Source organism: Dermacentor silvarum, chromosome 7, assembly GCF_013339745.2.
Source record: "Dermacentor silvarum isolate Dsil-2018 chromosome 7, BIME_Dsil_1.4, whole genome shotgun sequence".
NCBI lineage: Eukaryota > Metazoa > Arthropoda > Arachnida > Ixodida > Ixodidae > Dermacentor > Dermacentor silvarum.
The window spans coordinates 15,814,446-15,840,532 of NC_051160.1; the positions used below are offsets into that span (position 1 = coordinate 15,814,446).

Genomic DNA, 26,087 nt, shown 5'->3' on the forward strand with positions numbered 1-26,087 from the left:
GACCGAAGCCGTCTCACTTGCTTTCTCGTTCGCCGCATCGCGCGGTCGGCCAGCCCACCGGCGATTTCCTTCGCGCGGCTTTATCATATTTCGCCGCGATCTCTTCTTTACATTTTCTTCGCTTTAGAACGCAGCACCCGCTCGCGCGCCGCGCTGCTCGTCGCGCGCGCGAGAGAGAGACAGCCTTTTTTGTTTCTCGACTACCATGCGGCCACCGAGGAAGACGCTCCTCGGACTCGCGGCCGAGACCATCGCTCGTCCTTCGTGAAGGACCGTTTAGGTGGCCCTACCCGGCGTAAGATTTATCTTTTCGCACACCGCGCGAGTCGGCGGCGTCAGCTGCTCGCTTCTGCCGCACACGTTCCCCCTTTCGCTGTCATTTTTTTTTTTTTTGCTTTCGCCTTTGTCTCTTCCAATTTCCTCCTCTTCTCCCTCTCTCTCTCTCTCTCTCTCTTCGTACTGTCCACGAGCGGACGCAAGCGCACGCGAGATAGGGCGACGAGCCGCGTTCGCCAGATGCTCATACGGAAGGATAAGGAAGGACCGCGCGCACAAAACACATGCAGATGCAGAAACAACCGAGAGTTCGAAAAGAAACAAACAAAAATAGTTATGGACGGGGCATGCGCGGCGACGCGTTTGCCAATGCTGAAGTCATCGGTCAAACTGGAAAGTCGCGGCGGCGCCCGCGGGACGCTGGCGGAAAAACTGCGCCGACCAACGAGAGAGAGAGAGAGGCGCTTGACCGGCGGCAGCATGCACCGCTCCGTCAACACGGCACATACGAAGGTCGCGGAGACGAGGTAAAAAAAAAAAAAAAAGAATAATAATAACTCACTTTGACGCTACTGGACGTACATAGATGGGTAGTTGGTTTGGGCTATAGTTGGTTTTCCGTAATGTCAAGTGGGTGCAGCGCCGAAGCAAGACAGCTGAAGGGGCTCGTCCTCGTCTTTTCCGTGTCCCAACTGCCTTGCTTCGCGCTGCGCCCACTAAACACCGCGCATAAGGGTGTGAGCCCAGAACACAAGTATGGGACAGAATCGCTCTTCAAGGTCGTTTTAATTGTACACTGTTATGTTACGAACTTGAAAAAAAAAATTTTTTTTTAGAGTTTAAATATATACCACGGTTAGAGGCCAAAAGCTGCATCTCCATGTCTCCATTATCTCCATCATCTCCTTACCTTCGCTATGGTAAAAACCGCATTTCATCGCCTAAACGCGGAGATGAAGATGGAACTACTACGTGTAGTACATTCAGACGTTGCTGCCATGTCCGGTATTTTCACGCAATCTCAGTGATTTCGAAACACACCTCAAGCTTGCTTTCGGCCGTCTGGGACGGCACCGAAGTACCGATCAATTTTGTGTCAAATTTCTCTCGAAAGCGGAAGACAAGAATATGAGTAGACCACTTCTTTACAGTTAGACATGCACCGTACTTCATACCCAGAATGAACACTTTGCGTAATCACTTCCGCGTGAATTTTGAAAAAAAAAAAAAATAAAATAAGTTGAAGGCAATGTGCAATGTATTGTACAAGCCTACAAGGGGTTTTACGAGCATATTCTACTTAAAATGACGGTGCAAAGCGTTGGTAGCGACATAATTGTTAACATGAGGTAATTTTATGATTTCCCATCGGCGTGAACAGTCACGCAACCGGAAAAAAAAATGTCTCAAACGCAGTGTATAGTTGAATGAAGCGTGACAAGTTGTCGCGGCCTTGCTACGGTCGTCCACGGCTCCGCGGTGGCCCGGCAATCCGCAACACGGCAAAAAATTGGCGGACAAGCTAAAACTGCACTACGCAAGGTCTGACGACAGACGGCCTATACCCACCAGTGAAAAGGGGCAAACTCGGAGCCGAATAGCGAGCTAGACAAACCGCTATCTAGGTGGTGTTGGCTAGACCAACTTGGCTAGACGCGAAGTGTGAAATGGAGCCCGTTAGAGGCAGTGTCGAGATAGTATAGTGGGATGCTAAATACAGGCGCCATATAAGCACGAAGAAAGCATGTTTCGGCTTGAACAAGGAACCGGCTTGTGAACGATGCCGTAAACAGGAATGGTCACGCTGTGGAATCAGACTCTGGACAGCGCATGCCTGCCATGCGGAAGCACGGATTCCGATTTCGCCCGCCATTGCAAGCGCCGTAAATCGAGCCTGCAGTGAACGACGCGGTCGCAACGACCACGGCGAAGGCGGATAGGCGTCTAGCTACGGACGAGCACAAAGGAAGGGAGAGGGAGCGCATTCCCCTCTGACGTATACAATCTCCAATGCGCGACAAGTAACTGCATATTTCAGCTCATTGCGGTGTCCTTGTAAGCACAAATCAATGAATAATTCATTCATTCATCTACACTTATTTTATTTTAAGGCCCCAAAACATAAACAGTTATGTTCAATCGCATGAACGTATGGATTCTGTCCAATTGAACATAGGTCAGCTGCATTCGCCGCAATCGACCTTCCTTGCGCGAGTGTGCGGGACACTAATAGGCGAAGCCAGAGCGCTGGTTCATGCAAATGTTTCTGAAAGGCCACACCACACTGTAAAATAATTTTCACCCTTAAAAGTGAACAAGGGTGTAAATCGGTCTGTTACTCACACCCTAACACCCATAAAGAGTAAATGATTTACAGTGCACCCACCTCCCCTCCGGCGTGTCTTCAATTATTTACTTATTACAATTATTCAATTATTACCTGTTACTGTAATATCTCCTAGATCGGTGACGCGGACAAAGCATCCCAATAAGCAAATGCTTTTTCTCTCTCTTTCGAATGAGTAATCGTACAGCTTCACATCTTCGACGCTTGTTTCGGAAAAATCCACTGCTAATATTGCAAGCGCGTATTGTGCGCGGAGGGAAGGCGTGACAAGGCAGTCTCGACGGAACCCAAACACACGCTGCTTTACTTCCAGCCCACTTCAGTGTGCGGGCCCGCGTAAGACAACATCGGCGTGTTACCTGAGAGCCTGCCACGTTCCTGGCTGCGCGAGCCGGCACTCACGTGGTCTTGTTGCTCTCTGCAGCGTAACACCACCTCGACGGCGTAGACTACACACAAAGTACGCGTGACGTGAATATCACGTTCAATCACGAGGAGCGACGTTGCGACCACTGTCAAGTATCATCGCGCGTACGAGGATCCTCCATGCAATGATTTTACGTGCAAATCGGGTACACGGCGATTCCCAAGACGTACTTACGCTCTGTCCAAACGCGACCAAAATGACGATCGACTGTAGCAGTCGTGGCATAACTTCGTCGATCCTTGTCATCGTCTTCGCTGCAGCCACGCTGCGGCGGTCTTCATCTGCGGCTGCCCCGTATCAATAAATTACAGGATGCATCACTGGCTTCAAGGTTTCCTTCTTGCTTTCGAGAAAAAGTTTCATAATCTTACAAAAGGTGCGGCTTGGATCACTTTTAGAGTAGTCCAAGATACACCACAAAGGGCGTGTCGAGGTTTTCCACAGTATATGCAAATAGTATTATACGAACATTACCAAAAGTTTATCAGAGTTTTTAAGAGAACATCTGTTATCTGGAGCGGGGGTGACGGTTATTGAAAAAAAAAGAAGATCCTTCCACTGTCGAAAGCGATAACCTACATTTGTAATCGCTGGTGGCTAACGAACTTATGAGTCGGTTTGGTGTATAAGGTGACGGTGGTCGATCCCTTTAACGGGCATACCGCCACGTTTGTTGACGCAAAGTTTTCGGAGCAAGTTACGGGCAACCCACAAATCGCGTGGCCGAACACAAATCTCCAAACGCGTCGTCCGCGTCTCATCACGGCATGCGCAGTGGCGACGATACTGTTTCGTCGAAGCACCCATTCGAAAAGTGCGCGGTCATTTGCTCACCGAGGTGCAGCGCTATCCCATTTCCCCCACTTGTTGTCCGCAGATGCAGGTCGGTCATTTCAATTTCATTTCATCTCGTCTTTATTCGTACATTGCAGGAAGTGGCCCCGATTGTCACGGAAACGTCACGATTGCCCAATCCAATCATCCCACAACACATGAACTAGTGGCAAGCAGGCTGCACGATCAACAGGTATACGTTAACGTGAAACCGATAAAAAATGGGATCGAGTCGGCCTGGATCAGATCCACTTCCGACACAACGCGTTCGCGTCAAGTTCGTGTAAACAAAGCTTACACGCTGTCATTCGCACGTAGCGCGATTCATGTAATTACTCGGTGAATACGAGGCAAAAATTCCGCGCACGGTTACATCGTCAGGAAAGAGTGTGCTCGTTCCGTTGCTTTGTAACAAAACCTAACCGTGAGGTTTCGGAAGAGGAAGCTTCCAGTGGGCCCAGCGAAACAAAAAGCGCCGTTTCAGTGTCAGATCCCTTAAGCCTATATATGATGAGCACGCTCGGAAAGCAACACTTCGTTAATCAGAAGGCACGCTCCATCGTACTCCACGACGCATTCGCGACAAGACCCCGCGTGGTATACGCGCTTGGCATTTCGTCAGCGTATAGAAACTCGGCCGTGTCTCACTGCTGTGATGCGGGAAAGGACACGCAGCGAATATCCCCCTCCCCCTCCGCTTCGGAAGAAGTGAAAGCGAGTGGAGCATGTGGCGTTCACAATGACATTCCTTCTCGCCTCTCATCTCCCCAAATGCGCTGGCCTCTCCGATCCCGCGATGACGCGCTGAAGCGAACCCCGAGTAAAGAGCCTACATACGGGCCTTCGCGCCGCGTGTGTATAGGCTCCCTAACCCCGAGCGAATGACAACGCCATTATGTGCACCACACCACACAGCGAGAAGAAGGGTCGAGAAGGGGAGGGGGGGGGGGGGGCTGCAGGGGCTAAAACGTTAGGTCTAAACGGAGCTCGCACGTGCAGAGCATCCCCCCTCCCCGTCACCCCAGAGAGAGGGAAGGAGATTCAAATGGACAGCGTGGCTGGCTTCACACGCAAGCTATGTACGACGACGGCCGCTATTCACAGCTCTTGCACTGTGTGCAGCGTTGCCAGGTGTTTCCGCGCCAGTGGCAGCCCGCGAGCGCTCCCTTTTCAAACGACGCCCCCGCGTGTCACCACCGAAAAAGAAACACAAGAAAACTGCGAAAAAAAAAAATCGGACAGGGCAAGGGGGGTGGCACCATCCCTCTATCCACCAGATCCACCATTTCAGCGGAGGCGCCGCAGACGCGTGTACATACTTTTGATCGAATAGAATTGTGCTCCCGTCGAAACGTGCTCGAACAACGCCATACTCGTGAGCGATTCGGGAACGAACCAGCGAGGAGAGAAAAAAAAAATGAAAATCGCAGAAGAAATGGAACTGATCGGCGCTCCCTCTTGAAGAGCGATCCTTTGTTCTGGGAGCCATTCAGCGTTAATTTGCGATAGCGGCGCGAGCTTGCATTCGATCGAGACGCACTTGGCTCCCGAAATGCTCTCAGGGAAAGACCGAGGGGGAAGGGAATGAGAGAGAGAGAAGAAAAAGAAAGAAGAAAACTCGTGGAGTTCGTTCGGCGGGGAACAAAAACAGGGACAATTACGGAGCGCGCGTCTCAATGCGACCCCATTAACCCGCGGGCCTGTTCCCCGCGTTCCCGTTCCATGCATATAAAGGACGAACAAAATGCGGGCAAATGGAAACGCCTGCTGAGAGCAGAGCGATACGGAGGAGCCCGGCATAAATGAACAGTGTTCTTGCGGAGGCGGGATAAGAGCGAAATGAGGTGCGCGGCTGTGTATAGGAAATCCTTCAGCGGAGACCGCTCGGGTCAAGACGGGTGTGCGCGGATGGATTCTGGCAAGGACGCTGCAGCGATAGTTTTCTCATACGCCGGAGCAATCTGCTCGCTTGTATAACTAACTATATGCACGGAGATTGGTTCAATATCCGCGGAACAATCTCTCGAGCCAGGTTAATTGGTTCTTCGCGAACGATGTCAGCGCGAAGATTAGAACGGCGAAGAAATGATTACAAGAAGAAAAAAAAAAAAAAAACGTCAGTCTTGAAATCCGCGCCGGGTTGCATTGGTTTATGCGTGAAACACGGTATTGGTGTAAAAGTGCGAGTTATAGACCAATTTACACCCTTATTCATTTAAAAGGGTGTAATGTTAAACAGATTTACAGCCTTACTCGCTTACAAGGGTGTAACTGTGTGAGTTATAGACCGATTTACACCCTTATTCCCTTTTATTGGTGTAAATGATTTTACACTCAATGCTGCTCCATGTCACGCCTGGCCAACTGCAGTGTATAGCAAGACAGCAAGCTGCGAAGTGATCGCGTAGTGTAAACCGCGAGCCCACCGCCTCGTGACAGCACTTGTTCAAGTGCATTAAATAAAGTATTATACCCGTTTTTTTTTTAATCCTCTCGACTACACAGAACTTTTTAAAGATCGTTGTGGCAGGCAGCTGCATATTAGTCCTTGAACTGGATTACTCGAAGAGGCGGAGGACATCACTTGCACGAGAAATCGACAAATTAACATAGTGAGTTTTTTTTTTTTTTTTTTTTTTAACGGCGCATATTGCAATTGACGAATTGCGCAGCCTCGGGCGAGTTCGCTAGGAGTGCGTATCATTCACTTGGAAGGTGTTCGCAGGATGACACTGCCAACCAAGTTCTGATCACAAGCACGGACTGTAACCCCGTTCCCGCCGACATCGCCTCCCATGTCCCATCATCGATGCCAACAACTTACAAGACCGCAGTTTCCATTCGCTTCACGTGATTTACCGTTCTTAAACTACCCATCTCCTTTCTCTGTGTGTATAACTCGGAGAACAAATAAATGAAACGAAATCACCTCGCGCCCGGTGGTCGCCCCGCGTCATAAGTCAGCTTATGCGTCGCCTTTCTGACACCCGCAGAAAAAAAAAAAAAAAACTGATAATTTAGCTACAAAATTAATGCGGGAGACGTGCGTTAGGATTACGTAGCACTTTGAGATTCCGGATGCCTGATGTAAACCACGTTAACCACATTGGAAAGTGTTGTTCAGGACAGCTCACTCGACGCACGTCCTGCCTCTTTTATAGGAGGGATGTGCAGCTGACGGTTGTCTGGAGCAGGCCGCCTTCAGTCACACACACACACACACACACACACACACACACACACACACACACACACACACACACACACACACACACACACACACACACACACACACACACACACCTCTACCACGTGACTGGCCTCCCACACTTCGCCCACATGTACTTGTTTCCACTTCGACACTCCTAACGCTAAAGCATCAGAAAGAAAACCGGAGGAGGGGCGGGCTGTCTGCTCTCAGGTTGCACGCTGTCAAGCTCCAGGCCCCCGCAGCAGACCGTCGTGTCACCGCGGGGGTGACGCGCTAATGACGACGCTTCGCTCACTCGTCGCCGCAAGCAGCTGCGACGGCACAAGCCGAGACGAAGACGACGCTGACACATGTGGCGACGACCTCGCCGCGGTGCTGCAGGTGCGCGCCGAAGCTGAAGTCCCTTGCCTGAAGCTAGGGGCTTCAGCCGAAGCGAGAATCTCCGGCACGAGAAAGTGGCGACTCTTGGTGGCAGAGACAGCGCAGCCGCGAACAGCTAGGCGCCGGTCGACGTGCGGCCTCGATCCACCATGAGAGCGAACACGCCGCAGACAACCAACGACGCCTGTTCCCGTCCGGTGTTTAAGCAGCTTGCGCTGAAGTTCTCCACACTTAATTTTGAGAACGCGCTAACTTGAAACCGTATACCACGACACATATAACAGAGACAGACACGCAGGTATGCAGGACAAAACGCGTGTCTGCGTCTGCCTCTGTTCGTGTTGTGCTTTCAAGTCAACACGTTTTCAAGATTAACATAAACCCACTAGCCCCATTATACAGGCTCCGCAGTCAGTTGCGGCGTACGGAGCCGGCAAAAGCATAGCCTTCGAGATATTTTGTTTCTGTTACTCGGAGGGCAACGGGCCGGGCCGTTGGCGCGTGGATTCGGACACCGCCCAATCAAAAAGTTAAAGTTCTTACGCCAGAACTGTTCGTAAGAGCAGGTGCTAGCCAATCGCGATGATCACGATTGCCGAATGCCGCGGGCCAATGGTATACCGCACTTACGAAAGCCGTTCTGAATTTGGCCCCCGGTGTTTGGCGGCTAAACTGCGCACCGCCGCTGCCTGGCAGCGTTTGCAAGCGGGTCGCGATGGGTCAAGCACGGGTCGCGCGCCGAGTCGAGTGGGTCTGGCTGGACCGGTCCACACACACGCACGTACGCTCGCTCGCTCGCCCAACCCGACCCACTATATTGAGTGCACGACGGGCGAATTTCCTATACGAGAGAATCGTCCCGTTCGGCCGGACCTATAATATGCAAACGCCCACAAAAATTGCGAGTGAGAGCGCGGGGCGGGCCGCCGTAAGAGCACCACGGGAACGTGCGTGATCCGATCAGGCACAAAGCGTGATCGGCCGCCGAGAGATCGGGCCCAACGCAATGCAGCGTGGCGCACGACGACCACGCGCCGCACTTTCGTACGAGCACGCCTCGAGAAAGGCTTCCCCGCCCACCGCACGTATAGAGTTTCTAATGCTAAAACTGCTAGTGAAGACTCTGGCGCCGAGATCGTTCGGCTTCCGTGGCAATGATGGTTAGTGTATACATGGAGGAAGGAAAAAGTTAAGAGGAAGCATCGCGCTACGCGATTGAAGCCAAGCGTGTCGGCCCAACACGTGATAGACACGTCTGAACGCGCGGTAAATTTTAGGGCTCCCGCTCTGCATACAGCGCTTCGACAGGGCCCCCGAACACGTACGTATTGATTGAAAAACCACCGGGCACCAAATGTCTCAAGCAAATCTCGATTCTTGCTCCGTGATCTCGACCCAAGAGGTCACGTGTTGGGCCGACACTGTGCAAAGGGCTGCATTCAAGGAGCGTTCGCTGACCAGGGTTGGCTGCGCCCGAAATTAACAGCGAAGCTTAAACAGCTTCGCTGTTCATAGGAGAGGCTCTGACGTCACGTTTTTGAAGCCGGAAGTGCTGCCATGTTGGTGTGCCATCTCCTTCTGCGCCTCCAATTAGCTCGCCGGAGCAGATACGCACGAGCAGGGCGCGAGCTTCAAACTTTCATTGTTATCATCCGCCGGAAGTGTGCACGTGCAGGCCGACACGCGTCAAAACCAAGCCTACGAAACTTCCATAGCAGTTTTAGTGAAGCTGGCGCGCTCTGTGTTTTTCCGTGGCAAGTTGAAGAAGACGACGAAGACCCGCGCCATGATTGCTTGAGTGTTTCTGTTTGCTGGTTGACACTCACACTCACAGACCCAAAACACAACTTTCAAGCTTACACACCGCACTCCAAAGTCGGCTTTTCTCGCGAACAAAATGTGCTGCGAGAAAGACACCAGCTGAAAAATCTTATCTGACTTTTCAGAGGCCAAGAGCAGCAGCGAGAGATTCGGGAGCGCGGTTGCTATGGCAACGTTTACGTTCGGGGTAGTGCTCCTTCGCGAAAAACAGCCCGTGGCTTCCGCCACACTTTCTCAAACACGTCCGAACTGGCCGGGGGCCTCTCCCACGCTTTCCTTCCTCCATGAAGGAGGTTTAAATTTTTTTAATAACCTGCTTGCTGTACACCGGTCATCATTACCCTGCTGCCTGATCCGCCATACTTACGGCTCCCGTAGACACAAGCGCCAGTGTTCGCTCTAGCAATTCTTGTAGGAAACTCTACACCGTAAACGTTGCCTCAGAGATCAAGTCGTGCGCGCGCCGTTCAATCTCGGAGGCAATGTTCACATCGATCTCGGAGGCCAGACGTACAACTATACGCATAACTACATGGCCCGACGTCAAATTCTCATACGCCGCCTTGGCGGTCTTGCGCTAGCACGGCGCGTGATGTCCGGGAGAGTGGTAGACGAGCAAAGCGGGCGTCGAGCGTGGAAACGCACGTTCGCAGCTGCCGGCCGTCCAGACACCATCCGAGCCGAGCCGAGCCGCGCACCGAATTGCGGCCGCGCACCGCTTCCCACGCCGCGGTCAGTCGACACCGGCGGTCGACACGAGAGACGCTTCCTTGGCGCGCCGACGTCGTTGTCGGCCGTCAACAAATACCGTCCTTCGATCGCCGCCGTGACTGAGGGAGAGGCGACGTTCGACGGCCAGCTGGCGCTGCTGTTGCTACTGCTGCGTGCACTTTGAATGCCGCGTCACGTACGCACTGGTTCCCCCTCAATGCGCTAAGCACGGCCTTCGAGATGAGGCAGTACACGTAATATATATTTATATATGCAATATTATATCTACAGGAAATCTGGCATCAACGTCTGTGCGAGTCCGCCCGCTTTTCCTGACGGTCAATGTCCCCAACCACGAGAAGAAATATTAGAGAGTTTTAGATTAGGGGACGCGCAAGCCGCTTGCGCTGATTGGTCCGCGCATGCGCAGTAGCCGTGGTCCTTACCTTGTTCTTGGGCACGCAAGCCGCTTGCGTCCCCTAATCTAAAACTCTCCATTGACGGATTTTCGGCGCGGGCGCAGACTGGCGCGCCAAAACTCAGCAAGCTAAGCCCCTAATAAAACACGTGGTTCTTTCTTTCTTTTCTTTTTTTTTTTCAAGGGACCTTAGAGCAAGCCAGATCGCAGCGCCGACGGCGTAAATGGCGCTCGAAGCAAGGGGCAAACAAACTATGGCCTACGAGACTGCGCGACACGCCACGTGAACAAGCTCGGAGGCGATTCACGGGCTTCCGATCGATGTTGCCGTAGGAAAGTATACACTAATCAGTTGGCCCACGAATGTTTCTGCCATGCGACACAGCTTAGCTCTCTTTCGAAAGGACACCAGGCGTGATCACATTTTCGAGAACTCGACCCACGAGTGACGCGAGCTCGGTTACCGCACCTTACAGCATGGCGTACTCCGAACAGGAGTATATATCACCCAGCCGCCCATCCATCCCTAGCTCACAGAGCCGTGCGTCAACGACCGTTGCGGCGGCCACAGCACGTATATGTAAACGTGAAGGGAGCGGCTCTGCTGCCAGACGCGCGCTCCCTTCTTTAGACCACGTATAAAGAGCAGCACTGCGAGCCTGTGTAAACACCGGGGTCAGACAGCCATCGTCCGCACGACGTTGTGTGTGTGCGTACTGCTCGCCGCCGCTCTCGCCGGAACAGCCGCCTGGGCGAGGTCAAAGGTCGCTTGCTTCTCCCCCGACAAGCGAGATATTTACGCACGCACGTTGGAGCAGTAAGGTGCAGCAAAAGCTGTCTGGGCCAGCCGGTCAAACAAGCCGTCGTCTGCATGCTGCTGCTCGCACAAAAGGAGATATCCCGACGATCCACATGGAGCAATGAACAAGACTATAGGAGCAAGCGGCACGCGATAATTTTGAAGCCTACACATGGAGCAAGGGATAAGACTACGGGAGGAAGTGTCACGTGATGATTTTGAAGCCTAGTGATAAAAAAAAAAGAATAATTAAAATACAAAGGAAACTACACGGGACACTCGTCGAGCAGCGTTGGAAGTTTTTACCACCTTCTCGCCTCGCAACACTTTTATACAAATTCGCATTTGGTGCCGTAGCTAAACGTCGCCTCCCCTCCCTCTCTCCCGTCCCCCCCACGGACTTTCGTGCGACGGAAGAAGTCGCGTTTGCTCTCCGCCGTGCGTTCGCTCCCCGTGAAAGCGCGCCGGGGACGCGCGCTTTCCCTCGCACATACAGCATACGGCGCGCGGCGACGATTTCATAGCCGTTGGACTCCATGCGGAACCTCACGGCGACGGCGACGCCAACGGCAGAAATCCGCTTGGAGTGTCCATATAATTGCTATCGCAATAATAATCCCATGTGGATATATAAGTGAATCCCATATAAAGAAGCATGCATGTTCCCCTATATCATGAGAAATTATTGGATATGAGACTTGCGCGGCATATGAGGTCACCATTAAAAGTTGCCAAGAATCAAGCAATGCTTACTAAGTGGTTCGTTTGGAAAAGGAAAGGTTGGCGCTATCTTCTGCAGCCCTTGAGGGAGCACGGCTCAAAGGTGAGACGACAATGGATGGCCTCTTTCCCAAGAATCAAAGCGCAGGCGAGCCCGGAAGGAAAAAAGAGGGGCAGTGTCAGAGTAGGTGTTATGGCTTGCCGAGGCTTGCTACCTGATGTCGTGCTCCTAATATTTTTCCCCCTTCCTCTATGGCAACGACACCTACGGAAGAACTAACTGCTCTGACAATCCATTTTAAAGCAAGTCGTAAAAAAATGTATGAAATAATAGGTCGATCGTGTCTATTCGGTATACTATAGTGTATTCTTGCGCGCATTTAATGCTTAGCATATTGCTTGCATTGTTAGTGGGTGTATTTCTTCTTACCGTGTACGCCTTGTAAAGTGAGACCGGACATCCGTCAAGCGAATTAACTTTCCCTTGTCGTTCGGACTTTCCTCCGTTCAACATGCAAATAAATTCGCTTTAAATCTCGCTATATAATTAACATACTTTGTCACTAAATTACCAAACCTGCGGCCCCCCATCTGTACTATGTCGGTGACCGCCTGTAACCCTGCCACACCTCTCCCCACGTCCCATTCAAGCCCAGCTTCGCCAGATATATACCCAGAGTTGGAAGACGGCCTGCACAAAACAATAAACGGTTGTTGCGGGGTCCCTCCCACAGCTGCAGAGAGTCGGAACTATCTGGGCCTCGTCGGAGCTGGGTCGAAGATGCGCGCCTCTCTATAGCTTCCGCTTGGCCCACGCGTGTCAGCCCGTAGCGGAAACCGCGAAACCCAAACACTGGCCCGGCGCGCTCTCGCAACGGCGAGCGCAACGCGTGCCTTCTTGTCTCGCAGACGGAGGGCCGCCGGTTCATTCGCCGCAACATACACCGTGGGAGCAGCTGGGCTTGCGAGTGTATAAATCCTCGCGCGAGAAATTCAGCGATCCCTTACCGCGTCGGGACGTTGACCCCTGCGTGCACGATCTTTCCGCTCTGGCGGGAATTACTTTAGCGTGCGGCGCCCTTTGGTATATATGCCGCGGGCTGACTTGAGAAGCAACGCTACAATACAGAGAACATATGGAAGAACAAGAATCTGGTAAATTAAATTCTGGGGTGTTGAGAGCCAAAACCTCGGTATCTTTATGAGGCACGCCGTATATAGTGGGTCAGCGGGGACTCCGAATTCATTTCGACTATAGGTGGGGGATCCTTAACGTGCACCCAATGCACGGTATATAAAGGGGTGTTTTCTTGCATTTCGCCCCAGTCGAATTGCAGCCGCGGGATTTGATCCCGCGACCCCTCGCGGGATTAGCAGTGCAACACCGAAGCCAACTATACGCCACCACGGCAGGTCAAGAATACGTGACGTTTCCGCATGTGCAAGTATATCGCACTATAGAGTTTGTATAAGCTACCATTGGTAGCATATACAGTAACTATATATCGCACACGAACTTCGCGCCACGCTGCTGTTGCTGCTGCTGCTGCTGCTGCTGCATGCCTCAATATACTCGTTTCGCGGCTTCCCGAGCACATCGGGCACATTTTCTTTCTTTCTTGCTCTCTCTTTTTTTTTTTTTTCCTGTATAACGCGAGTGAATACCGACTCACGGGGCGCGATTTTAGTCGCAACGGAGAGAGATTTGCCACTGCATGCGCTACGACGTATCGCAAATGGAAAGCGCACGCGATCGTCGCAGGCCAACTGCGACTGAATTGCAAGTTGGTCGCACAGTCGTATAACGCCGGCGCGATCGCTTCAATCGCCGAGCGATAGGACGTTGAACATGTACAAGCGAAGTTATAAAAAATAATAATAAATAAATAAAAGAAGGAAACAGAGGCAGGGGAGGCGAGGTGGGTGGGGAAGAGCCATCGGAATTCCGCGGAAAGCCTTTTTTTTTTTTTTTTTTTTTGGCCGAAAGCTATTTCGCAGTTTGATTTGGTTGCGGTATACTCGTGAGGAACTTGTGTCGTTCAACAAACCAGGCGCTTCAACGAAATGTCAACAATGCTGCGAAGTTCTTTACGTCATGTGGCACGCTTCACTAAACAAATACAAATACAAAAAAAAAAAATAACGAGGATCGAGTAACCGAATGCAGCCGCGGGCAGCCAGACACGCAGTCACGTGTGGATTGCGCAGTATCGCACCCAATATCGTGCATCGAGTGAGATGCCACCAAAAGATTACGAAAGAAAGAACAAAATCGCACCTCTGCTTCCATGCTCTCGGGCCATGTTTCATGTTTACCGGTTACGTATACTTCTGCGACGTCGGTTGCTCAATTCCGCGTACATTTTCACGCTCGCTTTCCGATTTGCGCTGATAGCATGTAGAACCTACATTTGTACTGTTATGTTCGTCCACAGGTATTGGGAGCTGGCGAACAGGCCGAAGTGTCACGCAACCCTTCCAAACCCCCTAAATACGCGCACTCATCAATGCCCCAGGTGCTGAAGTTATATAAAGCGCACGGATCGGGGTCGGCCGAGACAACATCGCTGGAGCCGCTTTATTTTTTTAGCATATTCACTTCTACTATACAGAGCTAAGTATTAAAAAAATATCATAAACTGTATAGGTTCCTTGCTTGTTTGAAAGGTTGTTCAACATGTGGCACTCGCGTTGGCGGCAAGCAACCGCGGGTGTCCACATCAGCGGAGTCGAGCAGGCACGCGAAAGGCATTCCACGAATATCGCAAAGCGAAGCTCGCCAAACGTCAGATGCTTTCATTATATTAGCGCCATTTGTGGTATGCGAAACGTCCCTGAGGCGTTGCTGCTGAAGCGCTTGTGGACTAGTAAACGCTCGATCCCTTCAAACTTAGAACAAAAAAGCGCACGCAACATTAGAAATAGATAGTAACATTGCATGCATGCATGCATGCATGCATGCATACATACATACATACATACATACATACATACATACATACATACATACATACATACATACATACATACATACATACATACATACATACATACACACACACATACACACACACACACACACACACACACACACACACACACACACACACACACACACACACACACACACACACACACACACACACACACCACACACACACACACACACACACACACACACACACACACACACACACACACACACACACACACACAGTTCTGCAAATAAATACGGTAGTTATAAGAGAAAAAGAATAACACACACAGAATGGCAGCAGCAGCAGTAACTGCCACCCCTCGATGCCTCGCTTGAACTGACTCGAGACCAGGCCAAGTGGTGTCATAATAAAATTATACGCTTTATAAAACAATGTGTTGACATTTTCCAATACCCTTGTAAAACCTTCAAACCAAGGATGCAAACTCCAATAGATTGCAGTGTTCCCCGTCGCACTGTTCCTCGCTATTTTTTAAACATTGGTGCACTTAGCACATTGACTGCAATACAATCGCTCGGAGCGGAAGTTAACGGAACAATAAGTTATATTACAAACTACGACTGTGCATACAACAAAGAAGGCTATTATGGCGAAAGCAGGTGAATGATATTTGTTCGACGGACATATTTAACTGAAAGAAAAAAAAAAGCTTCACTGTATAAAAGGAGCTGCAAATAGTTTGCAAACAGACAAAGTATCCTTATGCGAATTGAATGCGAAAGCAGTATGACTAAATTCCAATTATCACGTGACCACGATACGTGACGTCATACATTGTCACATGTCTTTCACAATTCTACCTTAATCCACCTTGCTTTAATTTGTACAAACCTTACTCCACTTTTATCCAACTTAATTCCCCTTTCTTCACTTTACTTCACCTCAATTCACCCCTTTACCTTAAGTCACTTTACTATACAAGTTACTCTGGATTGCCACCTACGTCATAATGACGCATTTTTGGTACCACTCGTTGCGGACAACAACGCTGACTTTCCTGCCTCATGGGACATACAATGCTTTCGCATTAAATGAACGGACGTTTCTCGATCGTGCATCTTATGCCCAATCAATTGCTTCGACATGATTGAGGTGATTGTCTCCGGCGCTGCAACAAAACGAAGACTGAACGCTCCGAGAAGACCGCGAGCGCATGGACTGAAGTTCTTCTGCACACGGCACGCTCGCGGCTCGCCCGCTTTATTCAAGGCACGCGGCCGGACTTCCGACAGTGCTCGGGAAAAACCCGAGGGAGAGCGGGTTACACGTTTCGTCGCCCGCCCGCCCGCCAGGCGGTGATGAGCGCCGAGAGAGAGCCGATATGCCCGCGGGCCCGGTTCTGCGGACACATAAGCCAGACCTCGTCGTCAGAGACCCGTCCTCTCCTGCAGAGGGCGCAGGTCGAGCGGCACGTCCGGCCAGCCCGTTTATACTCGGCGTCACCACCACCGACGTTGCCTCTCCGTCTTGGTCAAACCGCGGTTCCGAGGGAGAGAAACAGCCACGCGACTGCATGCATCCCGCCATGCTGTACACGTAGAAGCGTGCAGCGAGACCAGGGAGGCAGCGACATCCTGCTACGCTATCGTCTGGTCACTGTTCTCGCCAGCGGGAGCAGACAACACTGTTCTTATATATCGTCTGCTGACTGTTTTCGCCAGCTAACGAGCTAAATGGTGTAATATGTTTGTGCGTGTGACTGTATGTGCTGTAAAATGTTTATCACTGTATGTATCATAATTATCACTCAGCACCCGGAGTAGCATGTCAGGCGATTAGCCAGGCTAACATCTCCAGCATCACATTAAAGCATGTTTCTCTCTCTCTCTCTCTTTCCAGCGAGAGCAGACGACACCGTTCTTATATATATGGACAAGCGGTTTAAACGATTAGAGGGCGCGGTAAAGGCGCGACCTTTAGGAACAATTGTCGCGCAGCATTCAATCCTCCCCCCCTCCCCCTCCCCCTACCTCCCTTGACAATAATTCTATATCGGTCGTCTTAGCATCACACCATGAGCGAGTGAACAGCGGCGGGTGATTATGCCCTGGACACGGCACGTGCAAGTATTATGCGGAACGACATCTGTTCTGCCGCAGGATTCGAGATTTTTTTTTTTTTTTTTTTTTTTAACAGCGGAGCTGTTTAAGCCGGCCGCTATTCCGTTAGTCGTCCACCAAAAATGTGGGCCGTTCCTGGCGGTAGTGCAGAAAGGGTCCAAGCGTAATGGCACATACCCCTGTGAACTAGCGAAGCAGAGCCTGGGTAAGTCTAGCTAAGCATGGTTGGGACTACTTAAGCTTTTCAGTCATCGATAGCCAATCGAATAGGTAATCGATAATCGATCAATAATCAATAAATTCTGGAAATGCTGGGGATGACTTGGTAGTGCTTAGCCTGGCCCAAAAGCCAGGACTAGCTAGGTTCCCATTAGCTCCGCTGTCTCTTAAGCATTTTTTTAAACTTAAATTTCGCGCTTTCTACGATTTCTTTATTTTTCTTGGACGCTTGTCTTCATTGCTAGGGTCGGTGCCGTATAACCGGTGTTGTTGACAAAGTGAACGCGTATATAGGTACTTTCAGATGCTGCGAGTGTTTTAACTCCAAGGCGCTACCTTCTATTGCGCGCGTATCGGTGAGTGCTTCGGCGTGTCTCCAAGGTTCGACTAGCGCTGCACAGTTCTGTAGTGAGACAGCGTATTTGCAGCCATCTGGGAGAAAGTCTTCTTCCGCGTGCTGCAAGAGGCGTGCGCGAGCGGCGGTAGTAGCATGTTTGTTTGCACGTGTCCGCCCCGCGGTCTTGGTACTTATCGCCGCTGCCGGAGGGCGTTGGTCCCAGGACGGCAGCGAGGGCTGCTACGAGGACCAGTGCTGTACACTTCCGATTGCCGGCTGCCCCCCCCCCCCTCCCCCCCTCATCCTATGACGCACTCCGTCGGGCACCGTTGCAAGCACGTTTTTTTCTTTTTTTTTGGCTGATGTGATCTAGTCAAGGCATCTTCCCTTTTCATATATAGCTACGAGCGAGCTGTAGGTGCAATAGGAGATCGCTCCGGGCACTCGCAATGGTTGACTGCTTGCTATAGTTGTCGGATGTTCGTAGTGCACATGAATCGTTACACAATGCAAGAAGGTCACAGCGGTAGATTAGACCGCGCGGGAATGCTCCCTTATTTTTCGTCTTTTGCACCGAGTACAGCGAAGGAAAAAAAGAAAAAGAAAAGGTAGCTACATTGCTGCTACTACCAGACCTCACTACCCTCTCTGTCTTGGTCAAAACGCGGTTTCTCGAGGGAGAGTGAAATATCCACGCGACTCACTCCGTCATGGCGGTATCAATCCCTACATATATGGCACATCAATGATTTCTAATGCGAAGCATTCTTATCGAGTTCACCCCCCCCCCCCCTTTGTTTTTAACAGCGGAGCTGTTTAAGCCGACCGTCAGTCCGTGTGTCGCGAACAAAAAAACTCGCTTAACGATGACGTCACTGCGTGTTGCTTAGCAACCACCTGCCACAGCTGCGCCTCGCTTCTCCTAGCTCAGGCAACGCTCCTCCTCCGCCGCCGCGCCAGCGATGACGTCACTGCGCGTTGCATAACGCAGCTTGCAACACCGACACCGCGTTCCAGCAGACCCGCTCCGTCACTGCGGTCGCCTAGCAACCAGTTACCCAGCTTCGCCCAGCCATGTCATTGCTTCCCACCGCAATTCTTGCTTTTCTTAGTCATGGACAACACTTTGTGAAGCTTGGCCATGACGTCACACTGATCATAAAGATCATGCCGCCGCGGCGGCGACACACACACAACTCTCGTAGACTTCGAACTGAGTAAATGTAACATCGGACGGCCGAAGAATTAAGTACAAGACTCCCGAAGAAGCCACTCAGCTGGAAGCTCGTCATGCGCCGCCAGCCGAGAACGAATGCGGCGATTGCGTGCTCATCCGAAGTATCATCCGGAGTCTAACAAAACTTAGACGAACGTAGCAAAACTTAGCCGAGCCTAGCGAAACTGGAAGAAGCTAGGTGATCACCAGCTCCGCTGTTTCTCCAGCGTTGCACAACTTAGTGCAAGCTGCGCTAATTTTTTTTAGCCGTTATCTATAGGCAGCATCCACGCGTTTTAGTTGGCCGATCACACAGATAGTGCAGACTAAAAGTGTGGGTCGATAGGCCACTGTGGTCACTGAATATGTGCGAATGGGTATATGGCCCTCGGGCCACCAAGGTACGTGCCGCTCTTCAACAAACCTCTTTGACGCCAACTTGGGTCACTGGTTTTCACAACAACAACGAGCAAAGCCTAGAGACCTCTGCGTAATGTCAACTGGAGTTGTGTAACTGGATTTGATTTTTTTTTTGTCTGAGAAGAAAGAATTGGCTACAATAAATCTAAACCATGAAAAAAAAAAACTTATTTATAGGAACAAAAACAACGGACAAGCCCGACGCAATCATGGAACGTATATGACGCGAAGGTCGCTCGAGTTAGCGAGGTATATACCAGCAATACGGCATGACACAAACACATCCTCGTCCTCTGCAGCTTAGCTGCCTGTGTCAAGAGGGCCATGACGACGTATGATGGTCGTTGAAAGAATGTTGAAAAGGAATCAACATCAACGCTGACGAGATGTGTATGCGCAGAGGAGTAGCACACATATCTAATAATGCATTGAGGGCTTCTATACAATGGAACATGCCCATTCTAGGGGATTGGCCAAGAATGAGCACAACGCTCAGTGACCCAAGATGTCGTCCACTCGACAAGGCAGCAGCTGCCTGCATCCGGCAAAGTAAAGGGGAAGAGGCAAGGAAAGAGTTGCCTTTTAATATGGGTCAACAGCCACGCGTCGAGCGCTCACATCTGTTCCAACAACGCCCGGTGTCAGCAGCGATGAACGAGACAGCAAATGAGGTTGGTTTCGCGCAGCTTTCGGATCTATACGTGTACAAGCACCGACGAAGGTGTTCCCGCGGGCTTGCCTCTCGCAATGCAGTGTGTGCAAACAAGGCTCCGGCGCCAAGAGCCCCATGCGGGGAGGAAGGAATCCACGCTCCGCTTGGCCCTCGTTCCGCAGAACCCCGTCACTCCGGCTAGGGCACCGAGAGACAGAAGCTTCCCAGGAGCCAGGCGGCCCTTCCGCGAAACGCCGCCGCGGAGGAGAGACTCGCAGGAGTCGCAGCTCACCCAGCGAGGCATGCAACGAGCGCTTTCTGGGAGAGAGCGCGCACTGCCGAACGCGCTGCTGCGCTCCCACGCGAAGGTTTTGAGCTCGCGCCGGGCGCCAAGCAGATGACGCGGTGCCCTGCTCGAGGTCCCCCCCCCTCCCCTCGGCTTTGTGGAAAGTTGGGACCGCGCTGCCGAACAGAACTGTTCGCCGTCGAAGGACGCCCGTAGCTGACCAGGGCCCGTGCTGCCGCGTCTATAGCGTTAACCTCGTGGTCACTGCCTCCCACGTCGTCGATTACGAGCGGCGCGCTACGTTCGCGCAGTGCCAACGCCACCTATAGGTGGCGTTGGCAGTACGGGCACGGTGGAAACGCCGGGAATGGAGTGTACTAGAGAACTAGTACTCTACAACACCCTAGTACATTCTACGGGGTTACGCGACTTCAGCCGGCGTTGCCTAGAAAAATTCCTAGAGGGGACTCTGGCGATGTTCAGCCACGGTAGGAATGACGGCTATATAGAACATGAATGAGGCCTTGTCTGCGGGCTTGTGTGGTTTCGAAAGTTCTTCTGACGTTTTTCGTTACGCTGTTATCTTTCAAAATTCCGAAACACTCGAGAGTTTTCTGAACGGAGCTATAGGCAATCAGTCTCTCCGCAAATGCGTAATCATTGCGAATTCGTGCACTTATAGAGCAATACGTCGTTGAAAGCAATCAGTTTGCAAAGTCACAAAACCTTTTCAAGCGAGAAAGGTCGAAGTTTAGGCAATTCCATCCACGTATACTACTCGATCATATCACTCCCATGATGGCCGGACCACTATACTTGAAGCTTTCGCAAGCAATAGCACAAGGCTTCCCGCGCTAGTAATTTTTCTACGAGACTACAGTCGAACCCCGATATATCGAACCCACATATAACAAATTGTTCTGTACACCGAACAGCTGTAAAATCCCCTTAAAAATTTGTGTAATTTAAAAAAAAATTATGTATCGAAGTACCTATACATCAAACTTTTTTGTGATCCCCTTCAGATTCGATATATCCGGGTTCGACTGTATATGCGCTTCGTCCATTACCACCGCTTTGCGGCGCATTGCGAGGATGCATATATCATCGGCCGACGCATGCGCAGTGCGAAGACCGTGCAAACTAGGCACTGCGCGCGGTTTCGGTAGCGCTGCACGCTTCTAACGAGAGAAAACGTGCCCGCGCCGGCCGAAACCGGAGACGGGCGTCGACGTGGCCGACACCCGACACAGCGACGACTGCGAGCTAGACTAGCCGAGCAGCTATAGGCGCTGGCCGAGCACCCACCGGAGATGACGGCAGCCCCAACACGGTACCCCCTCCTGGCTTCGCGGGCATGCGGACCGGGTTTCTTTCGCTGGCCCCGTATACCTCCGCGAGGCGGCGAAAAAGATTGTGCCACGTGACAGCGAACTGTGTCACGGAGTCGCGCATCACCGCATATATACAGCGCGCGACACGCGAGTCATAACCGCCGACACCGAGCACTGTTCGCGGTCTGCAACATCCGCGACAGTCCTCCTCAACACCACTATTCGACAGCGTTCGAGAACTGCCCGCGAACTGTAGGCGTCGAGGAACGACATTTTACAGAGCCGATGTGAAATATGGGCGCGATCAAAGCTGGATACCGCCTGATTCTCTTCCGCGCCTACCTGTCGAATAAGTGCGCGATAGTTCGCGCAGCACGTTGCGCCCCGGTTCAAATCCATCCTCGCTGTGTCTTCTTTGTATGTGTTGTGGCCGGCATCAGACTCTGTATACCGCATTTGACAAGCGGCGTTCGCGTGGAGAAACTGCCGCCAGGTTTTGCAAGGCTATAATGTACCCTGCAGCCAGCAAAACTTCTCGTTCCTCAGCCTCCTCCTCCTCCTCCCCCTTGACGTGAAAGGTTCACATCCGCCGACTTCGGCCAACAATGCGTCGAGAGGAATAAAGACTACTGACTCTATACGCAATCCAGCTTTTCCTTTATTTTTGGCCTGCACGGATTGCCACGCCGGCATAATATGTCGTAATGAAAATAACATATAAGCATGAAAAGCGTTCCATGCATTTACTGCAACGACGACTTCCTCCACGTCCCTTTACCCCAGTGCAGAGTAGCAGGCACGATCAAGTTATAGCTCAGGCCGACCTCTCTGCCTTTCTGTGAATAAATTTATCTCTCTCTCTCTCTCTATGAAATGCACTGTCCATATGTGCCATCGTTCGTATAACCTTCACGTTGATCTCTTCTCACCCTCGCACCCTTAAGAATACATATATAAGCTCTCGCGGACTGCATTCGCCCCAAGGCACCTCCAAAAGTAGATGTCGGGAATGCGTTCCAGACGCAGGAGCGGAGAACTTTTGACACTGGACATTTTCTTCGCATGATTGGCCCTAAGTATACGAGTGATGGCTCATGTAATGGCCACCCCGGCTCGAAGTCTCCGGAGAGAGAGACTTTTCCTCCACCCGAGAAAGATTGTGGGGAAGCGAGACAGACACGTGGTGGGGTGATGGCACACGTGTCCCACCGGAGGATACCTTTAAGGGTAATGAGAAAAATGCCCTGTACAATAATCTACACCCTTAAAAGCGAATAAGGGTGTAAATCGGTCTATACCTCCCACACCCTTACAAACAAAGGGTGTAAGAAAATGAGATCCACCTTTTGAATTGCAGCAGTCAGCGGAAACCTAGCGGGTTTCCGCTGAACTATTACGTCAAAGTGTGTAAGAATGTGAGTTATAAGCAGATTTAGACCCTTATTCACTTTAAATGGTGAAGAAAGGGTGTGAGTTGTATGGACAGATTTACACCCTTATTCATTTTAAAAAAGTGTAATGACGCGAGTTATACAGATTTTACACCCTCATTCACTTTTATGGGTGTAAATTATTTTCCAGTGTGCGGGGGTCAGAGGGAATGGAAAGAGGAGGAGTTACAGGTGCCGAGAAGAAATCATGATTTCATTCCGCGAGGTGGTAGCTGTGGTCCTTGAGGCACCCGGTGTATACAGTGATGTTCACACGGGAAGACTCGCGAAGCCATTATATGAATCTGCTCGCAAATGAGCCGCGTTCTTTGTCACTTGTTTGAGCTGCCTAACTGCGCTGAGGCTGTTTTTGTTTGGCGACAGCCTCCGGCGACGGAAAAAAAAAAACGGCGGAAGCGATCATATCGCCTCCATCGTGGGAACAAAGCGGCGAGGAAAATAGGCAGAGAAACGGGCAGAGACACACAAGCAAATACGCAAAGGTCAGAGAAGCTAAATACAGGGAGAGACCTTCGCAGACTTTCCTCAACTGGCTGCGCGGACGCGTCCGGGCGTTCGTGCAAAACGCGGGTGCCATTTCCGCCGTGTGGGCTTTGAAACCAACCGAGCGCGCCATCACTGCACAACATGGCTGACGCCGCCGCTTTTTCCCAGCGCCGAGGTAGGAGCCGGTATAGAGACGTAAACACTTCAAAGGTCAAGGGGGGCGAACAGCTATGACCGCATCGTGGACGGCATACAGCTGAAATAATAATAATTCCGGTGGTCCTGCCATGTAGACGCGAGTGGCTTGAACACAAGGCTGTAGCCGGGCTGACGAGGTCGACTGGGCCTCCAATTCACATCTGTGAATAATTCCGTAAGAGTGACCTGGAAGGACACTGCTATCTGGTGCAGGGGGTGGCTGGTTACGAAGATTTGGTAACTTACTGGTGGCAAAATAAACATGTACCAAATAAATAAATAACAACAATATTTTATATATGTAACATTAAAAGGTAATAATAATAAAGTATTATGTAATTAGCGGAAACATCGAGATACTGTATACACAGCTTCGGGATATTAGGGAGATTTAGAAGTGAGGGACCTAAAGATAGGGAACGCAATCGGTCAGGCGAACAAAAGAACGCAAAAAAGGCGTTCAAAGGAGTTTGGGTTCTTGGATGCACAAAGCCGCTTGAGGACGCTATTTATAAAATTCACTATTTATGCTTTAACTTGAATAAAAGTTGTATAGTCATTCCACTTAGTTTCGACCGGAAGTGCACGGGGAACCTCTCTTCCCCAATCTGTTTACCGATTTTTGAGAGTCCGTGCTTTAGGTTGCTTACGGTGTGGTTGGCAGACTTTGCACACTTTACTATCAACCATTCCCACCCTTTGATTTAGCAATCTGTTAAGTGGCATCTGTGCTTCCCAGCACATTTTGGGCATGTGGACGGATATATGGATATATACTGGCGATCATTCAACCGAGGCCTGCGAGATTGCACCGGCGCGCCGGTTTCCGAGGCCATATGGCTCACTTACACTGCTGAACAAAATTGGTATACCGATGCTGGTGCGATACCGGGCACGAAAATGGTGCTATATATAAATATAGCAAAATTTGGTTAATTTGCTATCCGAATAATGTGATTTGACATGGAAGTAGTGTCCATTTTGTTAAGGCAATTCACGTGATCGAACGGAGGTCAAATCGCGCTACATGTGACGCACGCGAATTTTCGTATGGACACGTGACGTCACGAACGCAATTGTTCACCATGCTAGTACCCAAACATGGCGGCCACGGTGGCGTCAGTGGACCATATCAACTACCAGTAGATTGTATTGCTTTTTGACGTTCAGTGCGTTTCACTAAATTATCACTGTTACCTAATTGAAACTCGGTGCAAGACGCGCCCGTTCTGTTATCGTGCTGCTACTTTTTTCTTTTTTTTTATGTTTACGCAACTTCTCGGATTATTAGCACCCCGAGATGGCGACCACGATGACGTCAATGAAAACTATGTATATGCGCCTATATACTTCAGCGACCACGGTTCAAGAAATCATATATATGCTTCCGCCAAGACATAGCCTCCTCGCGTAGCCTAAACGCGAATATGCGGCGCGGGCTTTTGTTAATCGAGCCGTTAAGTTGATAAATTCCGCCGTTCACATTCATTAAGTCGTAGCAGGTGCCGAGCGCGTCAAAAGGCTTCGGTCGTGTTTGCGAATGCAGCGCCACCTAACGTGGGCCAGACGTGGCGGGCGGCTGCAGCGCGCACCGTGAACGCCAAGTGGACAGGGCTACAGCTGCGGCGGGCGGCGCCGATTGTTCGCCTAACGAAGCCTTTGTGATGCAAAGAGCGCGAGCCGTCGGCCAACCCATGGCGGCGGACCCCAGGAATTCGCTAATTAGCGCACGCGGCCAACGCCGACTGCTGCAATTCCGCGAGGGGCACGCCGCTTTAATTCCGTCCCCTTCCACGTTCGTGGCTTCCACCACACACGGGGTTGTGTGCGCTGGTGGAGAAAGACCCATCTGGAATGGTTTTCGAGCGCTGGTATATAGAACTTGATGATGATGACGATGATGACGATCCTCATACATGGCGCCATAATCGGGCGGCGCGAAGTAGCGCAAGATATATAGAATTATTCTAAGAGGAGAAACGAAATATATAAAAGGGAAAGACGAGAAAAACAAAAAACAAACAAAAATAGTATGCGCGACTGCAGCAGTCAGACTAACTGAAACGAAATTATGAAATAGATATTCATGAAAGAGAAAATGACCCCACTAATAAAGAATTTGGACAGCAAATTTCGGTGAAATGAGTAGTGAACATAGAAGAAGAGTAAACATGTAAAAAATATATAGCACAGTAATCGGTTTGCTTCACTTAAAATTTAAGTACAGCGCAAGAACATATCTGTGGTTATCCTATAGTATATATACATACAGGGTATCGCAGCTAACTTTAGTCAGAGTTTAAAAACATGCCGATGCACTCTAAGACGACGCGACCAAATGCACGTTGCTGACTATTGTATGGAGTAAGTCACACTTTTTTTTAATTCTGCTTAATTGCACAATTAGTCAATATTAATTAACCAACTTCTGAAGCAACGAAGTTAGGCAAGGCAAAAAAATTCCACTTAGAAAGTTGAAGAGCG

General features: G+C 50.6%; 1 protein-coding gene across 1 annotated transcript in view; it reads right to left on the reverse strand.

The window, feature by feature from the left end:
• LOC119457593 (E3 ubiquitin-protein ligase TRIM9) overlaps positions 1-26,087 on the reverse strand; it is a 209,808-nt gene that overhangs the window by 138,624 nt on the left and 45,097 nt on the right. The gene's annotated exons all lie outside the window — the stretch shown is intronic.